General features: G+C 35.0%; 1 long non-coding RNA gene across 1 annotated transcript; it reads right to left on the bottom strand.

The window, feature by feature from the left end:
* Nucleotides 1-885: 885 nt before the first annotated feature.
* LOC136830610 (uncharacterized) lies at nt 886-4262 on the bottom strand. The gene is made up of 3 exons (XR_010850681.1): nt 3512-4262; nt 2891-3055; nt 886-1394 (listed from the first exon to the last, which is right to left on the bottom strand). It is a non-coding gene; the product is annotated as an uncharacterized lncRNA (long non-coding RNA).
* Between the last annotated feature and the right edge of the window lie 1411 nt (nt 4263-5673).

Below are 5673 nucleotides of genomic sequence, written 5' to 3'. Positions count from 1 at the left end.
CTGAAACAAGGATTCTTAATGTTCATTGTTTAAATTTTCATTGTTTAAATATTCATAAATTTTCATTGTTTAAATATTCATTGGTGACTATATTTACGACCAGAGATGGATATTTGAGCATTTTAAAAAATACTAAATATCAGTAATTCGGAAACCGAGTCATAACTAATTAAAATAAGGACGCCAATTGTCTAGATGTTCATTTACCAGACTAAAGAGTGACGTGACGCGATTTGCTTGTGCTTTTAAATGCTCTCAGCTCTGACACCCCAATTACGTTCATTGAAATTTCAGTTTTTCGCATAAATTGACTTTATATAAAGCTATGTTAATTTAAATGTCAAGGTTTACTAAAATAGCAAATCTTAAAAAAGTAATTTTCATCTATTTTAATCTTCATATTCATTAACACTTCTCAGAGTTTTAGTAATTTTAATCTTTATATCCATTAACACTTGTCTCAGTTTTGGCAATTTAGGTAGCTACCCTTAACGATTTCCGAATTTACTTTATCAAAGTTTATGTAAATGACCAAGGATTATTGCTCATAACTGAAGTAAGTGAATACAGTAATCACTAATTATACAGTCCTGAAATTTTATTGGCCAGTTTTATAGTAAGATATGACAATACTTAAGTTTCATTAAAACCTTTAGTTTCATTAAAATCTATGTTAACCTGGACGTTTTACTCAAAAGGTCACAATTTTTTCCCCATAATCCTTTTAAACATCTTTTGGATAATTTAATCATCTACCAGATTTAGAATCATCTACCAGATTTAGAATCATCTACCAGATTTAGAATCATCTACCAGATTTAGAATCATCTACCAGATTTAGAATCATCTACCAGATTTAGAATCATCTACCAGATTTAGAATCATCTACCAGATTTAGAATCATCTACCAGATTTAGAATCTAAAAGTTCCTTGAAGTATATGAAAACCATTTCCAACATTATGGTTGTAGGGATTGAAATTAGCAAAACACCACAACTTTCTCGTAATATTAATATTACCAATTAGCAGTACATATGGTTCATTATGTATTTAATCTCTTGAAGCATAAAAAAAACATTTAACACCTTTAGAAGTCAGTGATTTTTTTAAAACTAATACGTGTCAAGGTTACGCAAGAATGCCAGTTATATTTATCAGAATTTGTATTAATGGAAGGTGTTTGAAACCAATGCTGTATAATATTGAAGATTAATTTGAGGTTATATACCAATACAGGATGCTTCATGGCAGAAGTAATTACAATCCTAAGCCCCACTTCTCAACTCGTTCAAAAGCTATCGTGGATTGAACAACCATCGGATACACGAATTCTTAAAACAGTAGACGAATTCTATCTGAATGGTCCCGAATACCAAATTCCAGTCAACTTTCCCTGTAATAAAAATTGAAAGAAAAATCCAATTGATTTAAAAAATCAAGCTTTCAAAAATAATAAAATATTTAACTTCAGTGAGCAAACTTTCATTGATGAAAGTCGTTAACACAAAACTATTCCTAATGCTTTTGACCAAATTTAGCGAACAAAAATACAAACTTAAAATCTATAGTAACCAAAAAATCTATAGTAATTAAAACAGTTATCTGTAAACCTTCACAAATACCAAGTCTTAACATCATAAACCATTCATAAAGCATCTGCCAAAATTCAGCAAACAAGCTAACGACCCGTTTGCAAACAATAGCAACCCAACAGCGCTAACAAGCTTCGCCCAAGGAAACTACCGATTACTAGGCGTTAGGCGGCCGAGGGTCATCGATATAAAATTTATGCTGTCAAGCCAAGCGCTGGGGCACTTGAGGCCATTCAGCGTCCAAGACAGTAAAGGGGGGGGGGCGAATTGTGCTTGTTACAGTATAACTGAAGGAAGCGAAATGGAGGTAAAGTAAAATGCCATAGAGGTTGCAACTAGGGCCCGAAGGTACGATGCAAAGAGTATTCAGGAATGCCTACAGTGCAGCATGTGAGGTGCACTGGCGGAACTAGCCCCCTACGTGGCAAGAGTCATTTGAACTGGTCAGGTAAAGGGTTTAAGTAAAATTGGGCATGAGGTTTCTCTGGTATCATTGGAGGTATATATACCAAATTCATAATTGCAGAGTTTTGCTAACCATATGAACAATTGATAAATCCTGGGTTTGTCCATTATATTCGTAACAAAATTAGAAGTTTAATTCAGAAAATATACCAAGTTTAAATATTATTAATGATAAAAACTAAAAATCAAAATTGTTAAAAACAATCAAAATGTCACATCAAAAGTAAATCTTAAAAGTAAATCTTAAAAGTAAAAGACAATCACATGAAATCACATGAAGTCAAATGAAATATTCAGAACCTAACGTAAGTTTAATGTGAAATGTGACTGACTAAATAAGACTTTAAAAATGAAAAGTTAAAATGTATAAACTAAAAACCAAAACATACTTATGTAAAATAAGAAGTTACTTTAATTTCAGTAACCTTAAAACTGAAGCATTCAAGTCAAGGTTCCATTCGCCTCTAAAAATGGCTGCACTGAAGCGAATGGCAATTATGAATACAAAACTGATAAGTTAAAATGTATTAACTAAAATGCAAAACATGAAAGTTATATTACTTTACTTTAAAATAAGCAGTTACTTTACTTTTACAAATCTTGAAACCAAGATATTTGTCGAGATAAATTGACTCTTAAAATTGGCTGAACTAAAGCACTCGTCACCTGAAAGAAAAATCATAATTAGTACAACCCCCCCATGACCTGCCCGTAGGTCCTAAGACCTACGGGACAGGGTCATTGGGGGGGCCCTCCACCCCTACAGGGGCACCTCCCCTGTAGGGGTGGAGGTAAAAAAAAATTGGTTGATATTAAAACTTTAAAAACTCACCTTTGGAGAAGAGATTTTTGGTGTTGAGTAAAATACTCACGTTTTTCCACTGGATTAGTTTTGAAAAATAGCTTCCCACTTTCAGAGTTTGGACTGACCTTCAGTTCTCACATGAGAAGACTAAGAAGTTTTCTTGGCTTCATAGATGTTACAATAAACTAGTATCTGAAAGTAATTGTAAATTTTAGTGTGCACAGAATAAACTTTCATGGTAAATTAACTTTTAATGATCAAAAATGACTCAAAAAGTATACTTTTTCATATTATGGTATGATTTAAAGATATAGAAAGTTTTAAAAAAAGTTTGAATTTGTAAATAGACACTCAAGTTTCATAAGTAATCTGAGAGCCTTTAATGGCCTAGGTATTGATGTAATGATTAAATGGAATAAAATGAATTTTACTTTACAGTGTTCTTACACGATTTAAAGACAAATTTTAAGTTTTAACACTAATAGTCACTTAAAAAGATTTATCTGACTGGAAAGTATTCAATAAACTTGTTGGAACTAACATTCTTTGTACCCCAGAAATCTCCAGCAAAATGTCTGGAAATTATGAACAATAAACTGAACTATCAAAAAAAATCTTCAGTTCAAAAACCAACTAAATAAAACTCACAGTTTGCAGGGTCTGCCTGGGTAGCTTTCTCGATATCTTCCGTTGGTCCTCTGTTTAACAGTTCAAAGCCACTTGGTAATTCCCTCGTTTAATCACTTAGTACCAAATAACTGCCTCGTTCGGAACGAGGATTTAACTGGTGAAATGATTATTCTGTTCGAACTGAAATAAACTCTATGACGTCACCGTCAAGGACCATAGAGTGTAAGATCTTTCAGACAAGGATTATGGATGGTCACGTGACGTGATGACGTCATTTGTTTATGTTTAAGGGGTAATTTTAAAGAATCTGTTTGTCCAAGCTAAAATTAGCGCATTGACGTCACTGTCAAGGACCACAGAGTGTAAGATCTTTCTGACAAGGATCATGGATGGTCACGTGACGTGATGACGTCATTTGTTTATGTTTAAGGGGTAATTTTAAAGAATCTGTTTTGGTTTCAACTTAAAGAAATTTGAATCTATATATTTTTTTTATTTCAATGTTTTCTTTTAAGGGAATGACATAAAACTAATTGGAGTTCGTTTACCCAAATAATTCAGGATATTGAGGTAATGACCTTATTTCACCAAGTTTTACTTCAGTGCAATACCTGGCGATTATCAGTTCCTTTCACCAATTCATTTCACTCCATTACCATATACCTAGCTGCACGCCACAGCATTCGACTAGCAATCAGGTACATAATCCAATGCTTAATGATTGTATCAAATATTTTAAGTACAAAATTTTTTTATCAATTATTAGACGAGTACATTACCACTTGGGCTATAAGGCCTGAGAGAGAGAGAGAGAGAGAGAGAGAGAGAAAGAGAGAGAGAGAGAGAGAGAGAGAGAATTTGCATGTCTTAGTCACGACTATAGAGTCATGCTCAATCATTTACTGTAATTAGCATAAGTTATTAATGTTAAGTAGGTCTATGTTACAAGACCTCCTGAGAGAGAGAGAGAGAGAGAGAGAGAGAGAGAGAGAGAGAGAGAGAGAGAGAGAGAGAGAGAGAGATTCAGTCTAAACAGCCATTAAAGAAACGAGTTGCATTACACACACACACACACACACACAGAAATTTAGTCTAAACAACTATTAAGGAAAGGAATTGCATTACAGAGAGAGAGAGAGAGAGAGAGAGAGAGAGAGAGAGAGAGAGAGAGAGAGAGAGAAATGATCTGACTGACCTCGACCTTGAGACGTTAAGCCCAGGCCATTTCAATCACGCTCTTTCGGCGTCTCTTTAGCAACAACTAGATGGCGTTGCTACCCTTGTAGAGTCGTGCGTCATTGGTTATTGATGGGTTCTCTCTCTCTCTCTCTCTCTCTCTCTCTCTCTCTCTCTCTCTCTCTCAAGTTCATGCGGCAGTTAAGGTTAAACTGCAATTGGAAATGACAATAATATAAAAGAAATAAGATTAAAAACATCATGTCTCCACTCATAGCTCTCTCTCTCTCCCTCTCTCTCTCTCTCTCTCTCTCTCTCTCTCTCTCTCTCTCAAGTTCAACCAGAGAGTAAGGTAAAACTACAAATGGAAATGACAACAATATTAAAGAAATGATATGAAAGGCACCGTTTTTACTCTCTCTCTCTCTCTCTCTCTCTCTCTCTCTCTCTCTCTCTCTCTCTCTCTCTCTCTCTCAAGTCATGCAGCAGTTAAGGTTAAATTACAAATGGAAATGACAGTAATATAAAAGACATGGAATTAAACACAGCATTCCTTCTCTCTCTCTCTCTCTCTCTCTCTCTCTCTCTCTCTCTCTCTCTCTCTCTCAACAGCTTACCTGTTCCCTACCTTGTATTACCTGTTCGTGCGCAGGGACACAGATGCACCTTCCCTATTCTCCAGTGAAAGTAAAGTTGACCTGGCGTGACCTGACCTCCTCCTACACTCCTCTCCTCTTCTTCTTCTTCTTCCTCGGTGGAACGGGATTTTGGCAGTGTACTCCTCTCTCTCTCTCTCTCTCTCTCTCTCTCTCTCTCTCTCTCTCTCTCTCTGTGAGGTAATATTTCGTGTTCTAGTTTCACACTTTATTTCATAGGCTTTGCTAAATAGAGGTTTACTTTTCTCTCTCTCTCTCTCTCTCTCTCTCTCTCTCTCTCTCTCTCTCTCTCTCTCTCTCTCTCTGGGGTAATTAATTCATAGTATCTTATTTCAAATCTAATTATTC

This window comes from Macrobrachium rosenbergii, chromosome 47 (assembly GCF_040412425.1).
Source record: "Macrobrachium rosenbergii isolate ZJJX-2024 chromosome 47, ASM4041242v1, whole genome shotgun sequence".
Classification (NCBI taxonomy): domain Eukaryota; kingdom Metazoa; phylum Arthropoda; class Malacostraca; order Decapoda; family Palaemonidae; genus Macrobrachium; species Macrobrachium rosenbergii.
This window is presented reverse-complemented; position numbering and strand designations above follow the sequence as displayed.